The following is a 21,084-nucleotide window of genomic DNA, read 5'->3' on the forward strand; positions in this document are numbered from 1 at the left end:
CACACACACACACACACACACACACACACACACACACACACACACACACACACACACAAATCCCTCTTCAGTCTTTGACAACACATACAGAACCACAGATGTACCTACCCAAACACCACCTACACGCACTCAGACACACAAAAGAAACACACATGCACCCGTACTTTGCCACTGGACTTGTTATTATTCTCAGGTGAATAAATTAAACTGCAAAACCTTCTTTCCCAGCATCCATCGGTGTATGTGTCAGTGCGGACCTTAATGTTTTTGTGGGTATCTCCATTGATCACGACTGCATTAATTCATTCCTTTTGTGACCAAACATGGCCTTTGGACGCACCGCACAGAGTGCCTCTCCAAAAACCTGGACTTCAAATGAGAGGCTCAATCCACACCTCGCTTTGCAGGCACACACACGCACATACACACCCACACACAATGCACACATACAGTAAACAAACTAAGACACAGTAAAAGAGACACGTAAAGATGTGCACAAAATCGAATGAAAAAACAAACATTTCTTGCTGGTTTTCCCAACCCGGCTGTTCTGCTAATTTTCATCAAAGCAACTCACTCCTTTTGCTCACTCCCCTCGCTTTCTCCTCCTCTGTTTACATCACGTGTTGCATGTCTACTGACTATGATGCCAGATAGTGATAGATTGAAGTAAATGTGCCTGTACGACCAAGAACAGAAGGTCACTTTGCTGTTGTGCATCAAAATAGCCCGTGTGTCTCATACAGTTATCCAAAGATTCTTCTTGACTGTTTTGAGCCAAACCTCGATCAATAAAAACTTCAGCAGGGAATATGAAATACAGCCTGTCGTGAGCTGTAACTCCTGGATCGACTGCAAGATGTTTTTAAAAAAAGGTTCCAAGCAGCGCTCTATTATGGTGACTTCATTTCATCAGTTATTAGACAGGAACAAAACATCTTGTGGCTGTAGATGGGAGCTTACTTTCATTACAGTAGCCTTTTATTTATTTCTTTTTGCTAAATAATACAGTTGATGGTATGTTAAGCCTCACATTTCTGAATATTCCAGTGCATGTTAACCTGAAACAATCTGTTCAGCTTTTCCTCTCAGCCAAATTTGGCTTCTCATTATCTTCCCATGGGTTGTCTGTGAGTTTTCAGATTCTTAGTTTGTGCGAGGTGGCCGTAACATTTCTCCACTTCTGCAGTAATCTGCATCCCGAAGGCTTATCCCTCACACAAACACGCATAGCTACATAATTCAATTCTAAACAAGGGGCATTTATAATTAAAAGGACAAAGGATGCAGCTGTTACATTTAAAATTTATTTATTATTTTTTGCAAATGGAAATGGTGATAGCCGATTTGTGATGTGATGATATGAAAATATTATATCAGAAATGGGTTTAAGCAGAAAGAGAACCAAACACCATACCTTTGCTATAATAGAGGCACCTATTACCATCTGAATGCAAATGCACAACCACTTGCACGCGTGCATGTCTGTGTGTGACTTGGACAAGCACAAGACTTGCAGTTGCTTGGTCTCAAGGTTTAAGTGGGTGAGACAGGGGTTAAGCGATGGGATAAAAAAAGATAATCAAGATGGGAAAAAAAGAGAAATAAAAGGCAGCAAGGGAGAGGATGATGAGGATGATATATGGCTGCTAGCATGATCCAGTTTGGGCATATATTCAGGACAGATACGTAACTGCACACAGATGGCTCCTCCCCACACACACAGACACAGACCAGAGAACCAGCACTTTTGTACTTGTATTGCACTCATAGTTAGACCCACATCAGCCATATAATTATTATATATATATAATATATATATATATATATTATATAATATATATATATATATATAATATACACACACACACATAATAAAAAAGTTCTACAGAATTTGTCTGTAAATTTATTACATTCATTTTATTTTGTATTGTGTTGCTGCCTGGCACATTTTTTCTTCTGTTACTCTGCATATCTTCCCAAGTCATGTAAGGATATAATAGACTGAAATAGATTTTTTAAAAAGCGGTGTCTCTCAGACTGGCAGACCTTTATTGTACCTTTTAAGCTTCAACTTGTTCATAGGATTCACAGTAAGTGATGACTGGTAGAATTAGCTTGAGGCTAATGCAGGCTCATGTACATTCTTAGCTTTGTGCATCTGTATGAAATATTAACCACATCGTCTAATGGGATTTCATTTGAAAATCTGGATATACATTGTATTCAACATAATGTCTGACTTGTACGCTTGTCACCACAATCAGAAGCGGATGACGATGAATGGGAAAGAAAAGATAGAGAGGGAAATGGTAGGCGGGCTATTGTGGTCAGAATGACAGCGATCCACTTGAGATGCCTCCAAATTAATTTTGGAAAATTTTGAGAAGTGATTGTACTCTGGTATTGGATAAGAGCCTTTACTGAAATTATTCACAAACTTTAATTTCTTATTTTCAAGACAGAAAAAGCACACAAAACAATGAGGCCTGAATTGATGAGACAAACAAAGACAAATGGTGTAAAATAGACTAATTCTGCAGACCTGTCACAAGGCGGTCTTTTGTGGTTAGATTTACAGCGTAGATGAAGGCTGAGGATTCAGGTGACCCTGAATCCTCACTTAGTTACGCTGCAATAGGTGTAGACTGGTGGGGGACTCCCATGATGCACTGAGTATTTCTTCTTCAGTCACCTTTCTCACTCACTATATGTTAGTACACCTCTCTGCATTGAATCATATCTGTTATTAACCTCTGTCTCTCTTCCACAGCACATCTTCTATCCTGGTTATTTGTCCACATATGACACAACTCCATGGACTATTAATGACAGCTCAAGCCTTCCAACAGCAGCACAAACCACACTCTGTCTAATGACAAATGGCAGCCAGCTATTAAAGGACGAAACCATTATTTACTCACAGGTGAGTCCAACATTACACCATCTATATACAACAAGCACTCTCTTAAATAAACATATATATTTTACTACTATTTATTAACAATTACATATTTTTTTTCTTAACCTTACACCAAAAACACCAAAAACCCATGTACAGACGTTCCCCACACTCTCTTAACTCATGGCCTCTCTGCAACCTTTAAAAGGTTTAATTTGGTCAAACAGCCTGGACAGGACACCAAAAAGACAGGTGAGTAATCACATCTCAACAAGAAACTTCTTTACACATAAATATTCCCCAGAGAGACAACAGCAGACTGTATTTGCTCCTGGTAACGATTCTTTTCCGCCACACTTCTTAATGAGGAGCAGCTGTGCAGGTCCTGGAACAAAAGGCTACCTGCTAATGATTAAAATACTCAATACATAGCCAATAAATAATTGAACTTCTTGTGTGCAAATGGTTGTAGGTGTGCAAATCTATGCTTAAAGTGCGGTGCCAATTAAAGTTCTAGTTAAAGTGCATTCAACAAAGTGCAAAGGTGCTCATAACGTGCTGTACAAGTTACCAGAGTAAAAATGGTACCGGTGTGGAGACCAAATGAAGCTGGCTGCTGGTTTCCTGTAGCAGTGACGTACGCAGCCAATCCTGTTTAAAAGGATTCTTTTGAACTAGGGAATTAATAATTCAAGTTTAGCCAAACATATTGCAACTCATTTCCAGCCGTAGAACTGAATTAACTCAACCAGATGCACTATTCGCTTTATCCATGTAAGCATACGTTATGAATAAATGAAGCCGGAAGCTGGTATAGATGCCAAACAGAAGAATGTATTGACCACAAGGTGCTAAATCCTTTTAAGGCCCATATATTCAAATGCATTCCTGGAATAGTCAGAAAAGATGTTATAAAGTACCTGAAGGAGATGTTTGTTGAAATGAGGGAGGAAGAAGCAAAGAGGGTTAATTGAGTGCGAAAGGAAGCGAGAAGGAAACAACTCTAGTGGGAAAAAAGAATAAACATTCGTGCTACACTAGCATTCGGGGGATAAAACACGATTGTGATAAAGATGACAAGAAAAAGGAAGAATGAAGGATGGAGGCAAACATGGAAGATGACAGATGTGAAAAGTGTGAGGGAGTCAAAGCGAGAACTCTTCCGTGAGAAAGTCAGGAATGTGCGTATGTGTGCAAGGAGGAGAAAAGAAAAACACTTTTGTGAAATATTCAGTGCGATAAAAGACTTATAGAAGCAAAATCCCCTCCCCCGAGAGAGAGAAAGGAGAGGAAGAAAGGGGAGGAGGAGCAGAGAAGAGGAGGAGAAGGGAGCAGTGATTGAAGTTTTGGATAAGAGTCATAAGGCTGGAGACCATTTCAACAGAGGTCTCGGCTGTGAAGCTTTGTGTAGGACTGTCAGGGCCTTCTCTATTTTTAAACAGTGAGTGGGTATCCTGCTCACACCTTATAGCATCAGTATACCTGTCGAGCTTACTGGAGGTAACTTCATGTAGAAATTTGCTGCTAGATGATCGTTTTTGTGGAGAAAACAACTTCCAGTTAAATAATAATGAGCTCTTTGTGTTTTCACTGGCACTATTTTCTCAGGGAGACAAAAGTGCAAATACAACCGCAGTTCACACACTGAGGTTCCCCGTCTCAACATACAGCTTTAGGAAACTGAGAATTATATATGTGTTTGGTCGAATATGTCAGAGGAATTGCTTTTCGGATCAGGTTTATTGGCAAGTCTCTGTGATTGCAGCAGCCATGGCTGAAAGCTGTGTAGTGTCAGTCCATCCATCTCTCAGAATGTAAGTGTCCTTCTCATGGATTCTTTAGGAATACCTTAAAGCATTTTGGACACAAATATTGACATGAACGGAATGATTTTTGGTGTTCAAAGGTCAAGGTCACTGCCATCCTTTTTTTGTGAATTTATTATATATGATTATAAAATATTATAAAAGCGTTATAAAAGCAACATGTCTTGTTTTGGGATTTGAGTAAGATACACTTGCAATGTACACTATATGGACAAAAACACACATACAGGAGCTGCTTAGCCATGAGAAACCAAGCTACCAAGCTCTCTGTGCACAGTCTTTGTGCTGATGTTAATGCCAGAGGAGGTTTGTAGCACTGCAGCTGGCAACCCCGCTCTACAACCTTACACAAACTGCCACTTGCTGAGCTGCTGTGGTTCCTAAACATTTCCAATTCTACCGCTTACAGATCACGAAATATCTAAAAGACATTTCACAAACTGACTGCCTGCAAAAGTGGGATCGTATTACAATACCATACTCAAACTCTGTGAGCTTTTCAGAGCAAGTCATTCTATAACAAAAATGTTTGTAAAAGCAGCCTGCGTGGCTCGGTGTTTAATTTCATACACATGTGGCAACGGGACTGAAAACAGCTGAATTCAAAGAATAATCTAACTCCTGGCATGGTAGAGTCAATAAATTGGTCTGTTGCCTTGTTCTGGACAACAAAAAAAAAGAATGTAATTGTCATCAGCCTGAGCTGTAACTTATGTTGTTTCAGAACAATAAAAATTTTCATGATCCATCTAAACGAAGTGCTTTAAGTTGCCAAAACTGAGCTTTGAAAGCGTCGTACTTCGTTTGCCAGCTGTAGCGCAGCCAGAAACAATGTGGTGGCATAAAGACTTAGGTACTGTATTATTTTGCTGAAATTGGCAACGATTACCATTACATTAATTCACTCTTACAGGCAGCAGTACAAACAAACTGAAAATAAAATCATAACACCTCGTGAAGGCCACGGTGACAGCCTGGCACTCGCCAGCAAGCAAAACAGTTGGACCACAGAATGAAAATAGCCTACCTGTGATGACGACACTGCTAGTATTTGAATCATTTTACTACGATCCAGTTTTGTGAGTTGCCTTTCAGTGAGGGCTTTCACTAGTACTCTGATAGCACCTTTATTCAGCTGATAGTTTGAGAAGAGGCTCAGTTTGGCATGTAAGGTGTCATGGCTTTAAAACTAGATGCTGTGTTGGGGGACAAATCTCCTTTAAAGTATACACATGATGGAAATCAAGCCATCAAGTCTAAGAGCATTCCTTCCCTCTTTACATATCCTTTTGTTTAAAGCTAACAGAAACAACGACATCTCTGGCTAACAGTGGTTATTATGGGAGCTAAAAGTTAAAGTGGAATTTGACAGGTGGGTGAATCCTATATTCTGCTCTAGGGAGGTACTGCATGGGAATAAGACACATAATAATAGCCTAACATGAATGTGCTATTTCCGTTTATTGAATAGCACTTGCTGCCCTGACCCCTGAATACTCTGGATCTCTTCCTCCTCGCCTGTACTCTCTTGCTTATAGCTAGAAAATGAACTTATAGCAGACTGACTTCTTTTCCTGGGAAATACACCAAGTCTGTCTTTAGCTGGCACTCATGCATTGCCATATTTTACCACTTAAAACAAATACCCTTGATCCTCCTCATCAGAGCTAACTATATATATAAGCACCATGACTGCACCTTTATTGACATCTGCAACACAAACATGTGACATGGATGAGAAGGAAAAAAGAACAAGTGCTGACTGAACCATCTCCTTGGCTCTAACTGGAAAGACCGTCAGGCTGCTTCAGAATCAAGTTCGATTGTTCCATCAAGTTCTACCTTTTTTCTGAGAAAAGGATAACAAATAAGCTGTTGTATAAGAAGGCCCAGGAAGGGTCTTCAGCCAGTGTTAGTTTCTCACATTGCATTTTAACAGAAACTTTAATTCTGTTAATTAAAGAAATTTGTTGGAGGAGGTATTTAACAACTATAGAAACTCAGCATTAAGGAAGCAAGCAGTGACTTCACAGTGGGTCTTTTTCCCCGTCAGACCTGCTGCCCCAAAATTAAACAGACTTTCCATGAATGTAGAGTGAATTCATTTACTCTACAATCATGGACACACCTAGAACAAAAGAATCACATTCACCTACCCACAGCTTAAACACACACACACACACACAGGCTCTATAAATACAGTGAGGAGGTAATGTTCATCTTGTAAAGTAGGCGGATTAACTGGAACCAGGTCAGAGCAAAGGCAGAGTATGCTCTAGCTTTTCTCCAATTTAGCTGCTTTCTCACCATTTTTCTTGCTATTGCTGTGTTTTTGATGAGCCAGACTGCAATAGTTATCTCCTGCTCCCCCGCAGCTACTTGTTTCTTCGCTCAGTGCCATGTCTCTTTAAAGGCAAGCAAGAGACCACTTGTCAATATTTGTGAGGGTTTTCAATTTTGTGAATGGATTATGCAGCATGCATACTGACATGTTCAATTATTCAGCCATTAGACTATATACACTTTTCTCTTTTTTTCCTTTTTACGTAACAAGAGCACTAACAGTGCTTTCTCTCTGGATAAGGACAGCGTGGAGATAAATAGCTGGAAGCAGGATGTTGCCAATGTATCATTAATATAAACGACATTTTCTTTGATGAGCTCGGTTGTGTATCATTGGCACAAACAAAGCACCAATGTGCTCTATTTCACACTAACCTTTAAACTGGATTTTCCAACATAATAATTACAAAAACAATTCTATAAGTATTTTTCCATCCTGTCTAGGATAGAAAAATACTTCCAAGCTTGGATTGTAAATCATGTAGATGCACCTGCTTAAAGCGAGTGAATATGTGAAAGGAATGAGTAGAAGATTTTAAGGCCAGGCATATCTGTTACCATCAATACCTTTCAAAATCTGAGTGTCTCTTACTGAAGGCTAGATGCATTAAAGTAATCACCGGGGAGCCTCTGTAATGGAGCAGAGTGAGAGAGCATAGCAGGAGCACAGACAACAAAGAGGGGAAGCCAAGAAAAAGTAAAAGCCAAAGGGTAAGGAAAGGAAGGAGATATGGTTGGGTGACAAGAGGATGAGGAGACGGCTTGATTTTCATCCCATGAGTCATTCAGAATATAAAGAATGAACTTCACTGAGGAAATCTGCCTCTGTTTCTAACCACCTCAGTATTAAACTCATCCATCCTAAGAGAGGGCAATATAGAGAAAAGAGAGGAGGAGCGAGATACTGGGAGAATCTGCGTCTGCCGAGCAGTCATCTTTCACCTGTAGCTAGCAGAGACTTTGGCTTGCATAATGCAATGTGAGGATAAACCCTCTTTTATGGCCAGCTGAGCCAATAAATCTGGATCAGTTCTGAACTCCCCCCACCATCCCACCGTGCCCGTAGTTGTCTGTCGGCTGCTGAACGATCCAAAAGCGATTCCTAATTTCTTTATTTGTAATTCTTCTTGAAGCTGCCTTGAAACTAAACACTACACATTACATGCATCCATGCATTCGGCCACAGTGCAGAAAGTGGAGACACTCAGTGTGTCCCCTCTGGTGTAATGAAATCAGCACTTCAAATTTACCTTATTTTCCCAGTATGCTTAATTGCCTGCATCTGTCTCCCTCTACGCCAACCGTTCCCTCTGGTTCAAAGTCCCTAACATAATTGTTTTCAATTAAAATGTGCTGTGCTGCAGCTGTCCTTAGCCTGCTCGAGCTATAGTGCTATTCAGGGGGACAGTTACCAGAATGTGAGGGGTAGTAGCACTGGCAGCCATCATTACGATCAGATGGGGAGCAACAGTTGAAGGCCTGATGATGCAGTGGCTTGTTGGATCCATCGTTACGACAGCTTGGGGTGTTACATAAGGGGTGATGCAGACAGGGCTGGTGAAGGAAGAACAAGTGATGAATCCCAAATAGGGCAAGCAATAAATGAATGTTCCTTATGATGACGAGGAAGTAGTAAATGACACTTATGGGCAAGTTTGATTGTACTTCTGGATTTTCTTTATAGTCTCATCTTTACAGCGGTGAAGGACTACAGTCGGTGAGGTGGGGAACTTTCTGTTTTCCATTTGCACCCTTTGTGTCATTTTCTGATCTGTGCCTGTTTGCTGGCCCAGATTCTAGCCCAGTTTTGACTCTTTTTTTGCTGAACTCAAAGAAAATGTTGGGCCCCGGTTTTAGCTCTGTTCAGTCTTCACTAGCACGAGTAAAACCCCGACGAACAGGTGAGTGGGCTCAGATAAGGCAAAATTGGGCCACATGATGTATGTTAGAGATTGCTGCTTGGCCTCCAGAGGGCTATTTGGTGGAGGGAAAACTACACGAGTTTCATTGTCTCCCCACTTCGTCCCACAAGGCCGGTGCAGTTCTTCTCACAGCCATGTAATGACATAGATAAATATGAAGAAGTGGAGAAAATATAAGACAGAGGAAAGTGAGAGCAGGCCTGAGGTTGAAGAGAAAGATGATCGAAGAGAAGCTGAGAAAGGAAATATTAGGAAAAGCGAAAAGAAAAAAAATGAGGGGAAGAGGAGATGGAAAAATGACAGATGAAGACGCAGAGGACAATATACACAGGATCTTGTAATGAAAGCCGCTCTAATGAAGTACTCTCTCTGTCTGTCTCCATTCTGTCTGTATTACCCTTCGCTCTAATCTATCTTTTTCTTTCCATGTCCCCCTTTTTCCCTGTCACTTCAAATCCCTCTCTCTCTTTTCCCTCCAACACTGGAGAGCACCGGGGACTGGATAACTCATTACTAATTCATAGTTTCTCTCCATATATTACAAGGCCTTGAATACTGGTTAATTAAGTATCCCACAACAAAGTGAAGAAAAACCATCTTTTATCTGTATGATTAAGCTGCCTGCAAACATCCAGCCTTGAGAGGGTCTCTTGCTTGTCTTTTCAAGTTGGTATATTTTAGTGCAAAAGTCAGATATCTTTGAGAAAGGTCAGCAAACATGCTGTGTTTTCTTACTGAGCGTAATTCTTAGCGAACTTTTGAAACACTGAGAAGAAAGCAGTGTAGATTAGATGTGTTGCTATCGCCTTGGGTAAAATGAATAGACTTTATTAAAATGAAATGAAGTCATATATAAGCCATAAAACAACACCATGCATAAAACACCAGAGTAATGAGAAAGCATATTTACAGTGTTATTGTGTAACATTTCAGGAAGTATACACTTTCTCTGTTTGACCCTCTCTATAAGTAAACCTTGGACTTAATTTCATCAGCGCAACACGGCTCATCTTACATTGCAGTAAATTGGTCACATTTACGAGAGCTTATCCATCTCGTTCTGTCCTGATGAGTCAGTGAGGATTTTGCAGGGTTACGCTGGCACAGGTTGACAGAAGGTATCAGACGCATTGGTAGAATTTTATTGATTCTTTTAGTCAGAGTTTTAAATGTTGTGTTTTCTCAGTTTTTCTGATGTTTTTTACCACTGCAGAGAGGAAAACACATCTATGTGTGTGTGTAGGTGCGTCTGTTTATGTGGGGAACACAGCTGTTCCTTCCTTGGAGTTTGGGATTGGTAAAATGTGGTGAAACTCTTTTATTATCTCTGAATCTACATTTTAGATATTTCCAGAGGAATTTGGCTCAGATTTGGCGAACACGTTGCTGGGCCAAGGATTTGGTTTTGGCATAAATATTTTGGCTGCAGTTTATCCACTTTTTTTTTTTTTTCCCAGGGTTTGATTTACAAATGCGCAGCATGACAATCTATACAGCAGGCACTTTATTTTTTATTTTCTACAGTTAAGTAAGATCAAGCAGACTACTGAAAACTATTCAATGTGTTTCTTAGCTCCACTGGGAGTGAGGATGAAGGACAGCATTAAAAATGAGAATATCAGAGGGACAGCTCAGGTTGAGACAAAGTTTGAGAGGCAAGGCTGAGATGGTTTGGACATACACAGAGGGATAGAAGATACTGGACAGAGGATATTGAGTAATGCACTCACAGGCAGGAAGGAAAAAGGGATACAACAGAAGAAAATGCAGAGAGTTGGTGTAACAGAAGAGGATCCCGGGGCGAGATGGAGGCATATGAGCCGCTCTGGTGAGCCCTAAAGGGAGCGGCCGAAAGAAGAGAAAGGAGAGAAAGTGCCTCAGCTTCTTCCATTTGCAGGTTAGCAGTTTGTTTGCTTGTTTCTTTTAGAATGACATCTCCCGGTTCTGCTGTTTATAACTGCCCCCTTTTATTGGCTAGGAAGGAATCAGATTTCAAGAAAAATATCTCATTGCCATTCAATGTGACGGACAGCAAGTTTGGGTGAAGCTGCTTCTCACTTCCCACTTCAAGCACTTCCCTTTCCAACTTGCAGCAGCCATATCGATTGACAGTCATAGATTACATATAAGATACAGACGTAACATCCATAAACTGTGTCACACAGGCTGAGATAGTCTAGCTGATAATTAAAGTTCTACAACTGTGGTTTGTTTTCCCCCTTGCTGAGGTTCATTTGTGCATATATGAACACAGTAATCACACTAGGATGTGGCCTGAAACAACTGCAAATAAACTCCAGAATTACTAAGTTTATGGTGTGAATGTGATCTGACCTCGATCCAAACTAACTGCACGGTGTATGCTGCAAATCTGAGATAAAGAACATCCCATAGCCACGTATGCTTTGTATTCTGGGATGTGTACTATAGATGTGCAAAGGTGTGCACAGGCTGGCAACTAGCTGTAAAGTAAACTTAATTTTCTCCAGTAGTCCACAGCAGCTTTTTCCTGCATTTATGTTTGCTGCTCCCACCCAGACACATCTGTCCAATGAGCGGACTCAACATTCTCACATGGTTCGTAGTGGCAAACCCTTCTCCCTCTCTATGTGAAAAGAAACCAAATCACTGGGAAAAGCTATAAGTTTACAAACTTTAACTGATTTGGTCCAGAGTAAACAACCTATAGATGTGAAAACGCTTTAAGAGAATGCTAGAATCTCCCTCACAGACACTGGAGTCCAAATAAAAGCTTTCTTTATCTCATAGCAGACCATATTATTTATGAGATAATTCCTTTAAATAAAAATCCTCCATAGGGTGCCAGCAGCACAAACACAGCTGACAGGTCCAGTTCAGTGGCGGTGACAGCTCAGCTACAGCTGCCAGTGTCAGCACACCTGTCAATCAAAACCAAATTTTAAGTACTGCACAGGATAGGTTATAGAAAATATTAACAACAGAGAGTTGTTATTAAAGGGGAAATTAACTATAGAGATGAGTCTATTTTTTGCACCTGGCTGTAAAAATGCTGCGTGGACATGCAGAAGTTTGGCATTACAACGACGTGGGTCATTGGAGTCACTCGAGTGGCCATTAAAATAACTGATTTTGGCACTTCTACAATGGCTTTATTTGTCAGCCTTGAGCTTACCACTTGTTAACAACAGGTTGGAATATTAATATTAAGCCTTTCTCTGTTAAGGACAAATATTCTGAGAAATGTTCAGCCATCCAATCCAGTTGACAGCAGCAGATCTCAGGTTGTAGATGACATCTGTGATTTTAGTATAGACAGTGCCCTAGCAGCACGGTGGCACGGTGGTTAGCACTGTTGCCGCACAGCAAGAAGGTCCTGAGTTCAATTCCTCCATCAGGCCGGGGTCTTTCTGTGTGGAGTTTGCATGTTCTCCCCGTGTTTGCGTGGGTTCTCTCCGGGTACTCCGGCTTCCTCCCACCGTCCAAAGACATGCAGCTTGTGGGGATAGGTTAATTGATTAATCTAAATTGTCACTAGGTGTGAATGGTTGTCTGTTCCTATGTGTTGGCCCTGCGACAGACTGGCGACCTGTCCAGGGTGTACCCCGCCTTTCGCCCTATGACAGCTGGGATAGGCTCCAGCGCCCCCCGCGACCCTGAAAAGGGGAAGCGAATGGATGGATGGACAGTGCCCTATTATATCATATAATACTGTATATACTTTAGTACAGAATATACTACATACCTTTTTATGAATTGAACTTAAATTCTGATGAAATTTGTGGTCTGGTCTATTTGAGCATCAGTTTATTAATTGTCATGCACAATAACTAGAATATTAATCTCACAAGGGGAACTGCATCTGATGAAACATCAGGCATTTCATTTGGATCACCTGCGTTAGCTGTACATTAACGAATGAATGTAAGACTAGAATATGCAGTCACCGTGCAACCCAGTATCACGGCAAAAGAAACACCGGTCCACCAGGTCCATTTCACACTTTGCCTCTCCAAAACATGGAGAAGACGTATTTCCAGCAAGGAGAGATAATGTATGTAAAGCCACAAAGCTGGTAGTGAGCTAAAAACATATTAAGTACAGTCCATGGTAATTGTGAGAAATGAATAAGCTAGTCGGCTAATATGTCCATATATGTAAATGTGTTAATAATGTCTGTTTAAACATTTTCCTGTGATTATTTTCATGTTGGCTTGAAATAAAGCGTCTCTTCTGCACGTGTGTACATTTCATGTTTGGGAGAGGCAAAGTGTGAAATGGACATGGTGGACTGGTGTGTCTATTAAATGCTTTGCTGTGATATCAGGTTGCACCATGGCATCAGACATTGGGCATTCTGAAGCTGCAGTGTTGGCTTAAGTTACCATATCTGGATAAAAAGGTGAGGTGCTAGGTGATTAGTTGAACCTGGCAAGCTTGGTTAGCAAACCACATCTATAGCATGGGCACATCGCACGGGCTAATTAGCATGAAGTAAACTAGATAACTGAAGTAACATTGTGCATAGGTTGTATTACACAGAAGTTCATGTTATATGCATATGTCAGCTAATCCCATTGAAACTGTTCTAAAAGGCGACAAATGCAGAAGAGAGGTCCAGCTTGGTGACCTGTTTGAGGCTAAAGTAAGCTAGGCTACTGGATACAACTGCTAATACCACTACTGATACCATGTTTCTGTATTATATTACACAGACCACTTTTATAGTAGTTTTTTTTCCTGCTGCATATTTTATTAAATTGAAAATATTTAGCAAATTGACATCTTTTTCTTTGTTTTTACATATTTTGTGTTGTGTTCAGCCAAGTGCAACAAAACTTGTTCCTTGCACAGAGTCTGTCTCTCTCTCCCTAGAACTCTGTGTGTCTGCAAACCCGTCAATCAAGGCAGCCTGCCCTCGAACTTCACGCTGACCAGTAAAACTCCAGGATAAGTTATAAAATTTTCAGAGGTAACTTTCCATATTGGCCAAAAGCTTTTTTCTGGTTCATTTTCCAGTCCTGTATTCTGCTGCATTAGCCATATATTATAATATGTACTTTTGACACCGTTATCATATGTTAGTAATGCTATATATAACTAGACAGACAGACATTTAGAGTTCAGCAAGGGACAGAAGGCTCAGCTGCAGACTCAGAGAGCAGATGACATGGGAGTATGAGAGAGCAGGATGGCAGAAGATGAGCAAGGATGGCAGGACATTAGAAACCTCTGGCACCAAACTCAGTAAAGGAGAAAAAACACAAGCATATGCTGTGTGTGCAGTTTATCCTGAAGCTCATGCTTATGTAACATAGGTAGCATGTGTGCAGGAAAAAAAACAAGTTTTTGATTTGACTTTTGGCACTTCTGTATTTGCTGTCAAACTTTTTTCTATCTATTCAACTTTCCGGTAGCCCGGTGTTTGCCACAGACACTGCCAAATTCTTGATGACAACAAGCCCCGGGGCACGTAAGGATCATTACTGCCTACCAAATATAGTGACAGAGAGCGAACACGAAGGGTCCTTAAAGTCATGTTGATGGATCTCCTGCAACCACCATATATAATCTGTGAGGGCTGCCGTGATGGAAAAGCTCTGTGGTCATGGACATGGCCGTTACAGATTGCACCAAAGTCTGCGACTCTATTCTGAGCAGCAGACTCAGAGGGAAACATTCAGAATCAACCAGAATCAGAGGGTGTTTACAGCATCCACAGTTATCAGCTACTATTATGGCATACCATTACTTTATAATGGGATATTGATGCTCACAATACACCAGCATCTACCTATTAGGTCAGCTATTGATGAAATCATAAATCTGTAAAATTGCCTGCAGGGGCAGATAAAACCGGATATGCGGCGCTCTCTCCCCAACATTCTCCACCCTTATTAATAAACAACATTTACTTTTTCTATATTTAAGGATTTTCCTTTTTAGTTGCACATTTCCTTTAACCTTTCGCTTCATAAAGAAATACTTGGGCTGATGGGTACCACCAGTGTCGGTATTTCAAGCAATCCTTTCTTCTGGTTTAAGGTAAAGCAGAGGAAGCGAAACATACAGTATGTGTTGTGTAACACTGTTCATAACCCACCAGCAAAGTGCACCAATTTTAAACAATCAGTTTCTCATTGAAGAAATGCTAAAATATTTTAAAAACAACATAAAAATACTCGTTTTCATATATTCTGAAGATAAAAAAGAAGCTCACAGCCAAACAAACGTGATCAAATTATAAAAAGGCTCAGTGGAGGTAAAGCAGGTCAGCACTCAGATTTAAACTGTGTCCCCGACAGTTACGTGCCACATAAACTGCACATAACTAAATGTTATATCTCAGTTTTTATGTTACAGTAAGCTGATTTATACGCAACTCGTCGTCCTTGGTTCTGCAAACATTTCTGACTGCATGTCACAGGTCCGCCGGATGAAAAGCTTCAAAATGAAACCTGACTTTTAAAAGGCAGCGTTCGCTGTTGTCTGGATGCAGGGCACAACCTGAGCCGCAGCTTCCATTATCAAAAAAGCAGGTTGGTGACTGACAAAAAACAACAACGAAAAAAAGTAAATGCACACAGATACACCTGATTACACACATCCCGTGTATCAGTGAAACCACCTTTGTTTGGTTGGGAACGTGAAGTGTTGGCTTGTCAGCTTTTTGGCTTGTCCAGCTAAATCCGAGCACGGCTGCCTTTTCACGATGACCAATACAATGACAAAACTCACAAGCGATGTGAAAGCCTTTTGTGCTTTAGGCTGGAGCTTTTCTCTACAAACTCTAAACGAGGTCTCAAGAGATGCATTAAAAAAATTTACAAGTTTAAGGGACAGTGGCCACAAATGAAAGAGCAGAGGGTGGTGAAATGAAGGCTTGGAAGGATGAATGAATAAAGAAATAACTATAACTATATATATAACTATACCGACAGTGCATATTGTGAAGCTGACAGCTCAGCATGCAGGTGTGAACTGTGTGAGATGTGATGCTTGAAACGTTATTTTTTGCCTTGTTACATAAAATCAAAGTGCGCTAAATCTAGAGAGTAAAAGAAACTGTGTTGGGAAATACACAGCAGCTCTTACAAGTCAAATGAGATGAATATGTAAACATCCACATTTTTTTCCTTGGCCACTGTGTTTGCTTTCTCAGCTCAGCAACCTCTTTTACTCTGTCTCTCTCTGGGGTGCAGTAGTGTAGCAGCATATACATGGATTTCTCTCATGTTTTCTCCACTCTGCCAGCCCACTTTATCAAACTGCAGGAGCTCACATTAATGAAGTTAATGAGGCCAGCAGGGGGTGGCCTCATAAAAAAAAAAAAATTAAATATGATGTACTATCCATTGTGTCTTTAATAAACTCTTTATCGGTTTCAATATATTTGAATAAAATTATTCAAACAGTACATTTGCATTTGCTGTCCCTTTTATGAAAAAGTGGTGCTCTGTGAAGGCTGTGACTGGCCACTACATTAAATGATTTCTGCAGTCACTCTCAAAGCATTTGAGCATAATCACTTATTTGAAAAGCCCACTTTAAACGTAATCAGCCGCCTTGATTCAGCATAAAACTCATAATGCTGACTTAGTAAGTGTAGAAATGCATGGTTAAAAAAAGAAAAAACCTGGTAAACCTAGAGCTGGATACGGTTCAGCAGAGAGAGAGAGAGAGAAAGGATGTGAGGATGAATATGTGAAGGTTTTAGGTTGTTTTTCTTCTAAGGGGGTCTCTTAATTTTACTCAAAACTAATACAGCTGCTGTGCTGGGAGCGTGAACAGGATGAGCTGCACTTGTAAAACACCTCTCTGACGAAGAGCTTTGAACGCTCTCACTTTTCCTTAAGCGTATTTTCCAGGCTTTTGTTGTAGAACTGTTTAAGGTTCAGTAGCATGAGGACGAAAACTTAATGCAGCAAGTTACAAACGTCCAACACCGTCGTTTGTTATTACTCTTTAAAAAAGTCGTTGTTACTTGTTAGATGTAATCTGTTCCTTCTGTTTTCATTATGGGACGAGAAGAAGCCAGTAACACTGTATGAGTCCTGCTGGTTGCCACTTTGGAGATTATCGCTGCAGCTGCTTTACGCACGCTGGCTGCACCGCGCACATCGGCAGTAACCGAAGAAGCAGCGCGCCAGGAGAAAAGGAAAGAAAGCGTCTCTTTTATCTAATCTTTTATTTAATTACTGCTTCCTAGCAGCCACGCAGGATACAATACGGAGACATGAAATTAATTCGCGTTTGTCGTTTGAAGTTTGAAGCCTTACCTTGAGTTGTCGCGGCTCGGAAGAAGTGCGGGTGCGCGTGTTTGAAGCCCCCTGTCCAAAATGGAAAGTATCGTCCTACTTGTTACTTGGGAATAAATTAATGGTTGAATAACACTTAAAATGGCTTTTAAACCGACAGAGTCAGCGAGGTGAACTGCAGCTCCTGCTCTGGCACGACTGTCTGAGAATTAGTTTGCTTGCTTCTGACTGCCGCCCTCCCTCCCACTCGCTCGCTCGCTCACTCACTGTCTCCCACCCATGAGAAATAAATAATCTTTCATCTCTCTCTCTCTCTCTCTCTCTCTCTCTATGAGCACAGCAGGTGGGCATCTTTGAATAATGTGAGATCATTTTTAAAGGCTGCTCGAGGCCCAACTGTGTGTCCCGCACTCCTCTCCAAACACTGCGTGCTTTCATGGTTAAACAAAACTGTGCTGATCATAAGATTTTTCTCCGGCTGTCCGGTGTGTGCAGGCAGCGGATTGGGAGTGGCCGGGATTAAAACCGTGGGATTATATCTAACATTCATTTCATCTCACGCACTGGAAGTACGCTGGTGGACAATGACATCAGCCTTTGGCAGACTCAAACAAACAGACAGATTCACGTGGGTAGGGATGGAGAGAAAGACAAGGGAAAGGAGAAAAACAGAACAATGGATGAGAAAACTAGGGAAAGAAAGCCTTTCACCTCTCAGATTGAGCCAAGAATATGAAGCTTTATAGAAAATCAATCAAAGCAACGGGGCGTGCGGGGCACAGAGGGTCACCAGGGTGAGATATTCCTGGGGTGAGTGTATTCCTCTGGCTAGTGTGCATGTGTGTGTGAGTGAGTAGTGGATGCATACACAGAGCCAAGTCCGTGTATGTGTGCCTGCATACTGACAGATGGCTACTGTAATGACGCAGGAACTAAATACTGGGTTTCTATGCGTCTGTGAGGTCGCCTGCCTGCTCGTATATGTGTGTTTGTGCATGTGTGTGTTTGAGGGGGAAAAAGAAAAAAAAGAACTGCATGTGTGTGTGCATGTGTGTGTCTGTGCATGTGTGTGTCTGTGCATGTGTGTGTGTGCATGTGTGTGAAGGAGAAAGAGTTAGCAAGTTGAGCTTGATGCAGAGGCAACAGATATCTCCTTTTTTGTTCCTGCAGCCTTCACACACACACACACACACACACACACACACACACACACACACACACACACCTATGCAGTGTGTGGCATTATGCTTTTGGTTTTTTTGTCCAGGTGTTTGCAGTCTTTTCTTTCACAAGAGACCTTGAGTCTACTGCCGCTTCCATTTGCTGTGGATACAGACATACAAAGGAGTGTATAGGTGTGTTTGTGTAACACACACGTACACACAGAGAGATACAGTCAAATCTCAAGGAACAGGAGAAATGTAAGCATACAGTCACATCAGTGAGGATCATGCCAAGAGCTGCACAAACTGCAAAACAGTGGTGGGAATTTTGTGATTCTCGGTTTCTTCACTGCCTCAGGGGCAGCTTGCAGTCATTGACTCAACTATGAGTTCTACATCAAATCAAACAGTGCTTGAAGACAATGTGAGGACAACTGGCTTAAAATTGAAGTTGAATTGGACCTTACAAAAAGAAAAATGGTGGGAGTAATAGAATGACCGTAGTCATGATAGCGATGCAGTGAAGGAATTTAAAGCAGGAGGTAGAAGCTACTTTCAGCCGCTCTCTTATGCACAAGGGGTGGCTACAGGAAGCCAGCCAGGTGATGTCAACGACTGATTATTATTTCCTCAAAATACAGAGCTGTGCAACATATTTGAGCCACCTCTCGTTTCTTTACAGTTTGCTTTGTGTATTTTTTAAAGTGGCCTTGAGCAACAGTTCTCCTGGTTTTCTGTAGCTGGATCTTCAGTTGATCCATGCACTGTTATTGAAGCCTCATCAAATGGTGAAAGGGTCGCTTTCGAACCATTCTTAAGGAAGGAAAACAGGCAGAAAAGGTTGGGGTTATGCCAAATTACACAAGAACTGGGCTGAAACAGAGGGGCGATATCTCTTATGGAGTGATGAATCCATCCATCCAAATGTCTAATTTCTGGTTCAAATCACCGAGGTCAGGAGAGCTACAACAGTGAGTGTCTACAGCCGTCAGTAAAAGATGATGGAGGCTCTGTGATGGGCCATGCATTTCTGTTGGTTTTGGTTTAAGGAAAAGTACTGTCACATTTTGACCTATTGGAAAGCACCTGAGTGCCAAATGCTTCATTTGTCAGCACGGCATCCTCAAACACACTGCCACTGCAGGGAAATCCTCCCTGGATAGAAAAACACACAATAGAAGACTTATCAGTCTCCATCACAGGTACGAGCTCTGGGGACTGGCCTCCTCAGAGCCATGACCTCAACATCACTGGAGCAGTGTGGGATCATCTTGACAGACAACAGAACAAAAGGCAGCCAACATCCAAAGAAGAGCTTTGAATATCCTTCAAGAAGCCTGGAGAACGTTTTCTGAAGACTACTTCAAGAAATTATGAGAAAGTTTGTCTAAGAGAATTCAGTCTGTGTTTAAGAATAAAGGAGGTCATGTCAGATATTGCCTTTCAAATTTCAAATATCTTTTTTTGCTCTTTATACTGGATTTCCATGTATGTTTGCATATGTTTCAATAAAGTTATTGTTGCTAAAGGGGACACTGTAGCCTATGATGCCAACTTTCATATTATGTTTGTTCAATAGAATAAAATTACAGCTTGATATTTTGTTGAATAAATGAGTGACCTTGTGTTTTTTTTCAAGTATACCATCTATTAAGTAGGCTTCTTGCTGAGATATATGAATAAGTGAACATTTTCCACAAGTTCAAATAATATATACGATCAGAAAATAAGCAGGTCTGCTCAAAAAGATGCTGTTCAATGATACTGCTGTGCATTCTAATAAATATAGTATGGTTAAGAGGGCACAGGAGTAGGGTTTGTACTTGTTGGTACAGATGTGTGATGTGACCACTATGCTTTATTGTGAACCATCATTTTGAGTCATAGGATTTGTAATGATAAGCACTGACCTTCACCTCGATAAGTGCATCAACACTGAGCCAAACCCCCACTCACTTTAAAGATCTGCCACTTTTGGACAAAAACATGTTTGAAAAGGGAGCTGAGCCAAATTGTGCAATCAAAGCAAACAATAAAACATACTTCCTTATATTTAGATTAAAATGCATCATAGCTCTGAGGACTCACAGTAAACACTCCTTTGCCAAACGTGCCATTCGGAGTCAGCAGGCTTCAAGGCCAGCAGCCATGGAGAAGGAGAGTCAGTGCTCTGGCCTTTCTTCACTCACTCTGTCACATTCTGCTTCCCCTTGGTTCCTCCACTCCTCACGCTTTAGCTGCACTCCAATCGTTTTTGAATGTGAATCTTTGCATGTGTGTGAGTTTGGAGGCTTAACAGCTGATATAAACTTCACAGGCTTGAATGAAAGGTTGAAAGATGTGCATTTAGCATCTTAGTAATTATTAGCCTTACCTGAGCACACATCCATATGTGTGCGCACATCTGACAGCTTTATGAGCCAAGCTCGGCATTCTCTTAGTTGTCTCAGTACTCTAATTTCATGTTTCTAGCTGTTCACACACAGAGTAATGGTTTGGTACATGGATTTACATGCAAACATTCTCCTTACAGGCTTAATTTAGAATTAAATCCCTAACAGCCTGCAATCTAGCCTTTCAGATTTGGCACCAAGTAATATAATGCTATTAGGGGCTGTGACCAGCTACTGCTTGCACTCCTTTATCATGTTGGTGCTCAAACATGTGTGAGAAACAAACAAACCAACGCAC

General features: G+C 41.0%; 1 protein-coding gene across 3 annotated transcripts in view; it reads right to left on the reverse strand.

The window, feature by feature from the left end:
- The window catches only part of camkvl (CaM kinase-like vesicle-associated, like), a 38,607-nt gene extending 21,089 nt beyond the window's left edge, over positions 1-17,518 (reverse strand). Inside the window, exon 1 of one of the 3 annotated variants that reach the window (XM_014338839.2) lies at positions 17,252-17,518. The gene's annotated coding sequence lies outside the window, so the exon portion shown is untranslated. The remainder of the gene's footprint in view (positions 1-17,251) is intronic. The other 2 variants (XM_005914655.3, XM_005914656.3) reach the window with 2 other exon arrangements.
- Positions 17,519-21,084: the final 3,566 nt, after the last annotated feature.

The sequence above is a fragment of the Haplochromis burtoni genome, unplaced genomic scaffold (genome assembly GCF_018398535.1).
Source record: "Haplochromis burtoni strain Fernald_Lab_line unplaced genomic scaffold, NCSU_Asbu1 Contig_9, whole genome shotgun sequence".
Classification (NCBI taxonomy): domain Eukaryota; kingdom Metazoa; phylum Chordata; class Actinopteri; order Cichliformes; family Cichlidae; genus Haplochromis; species Haplochromis burtoni.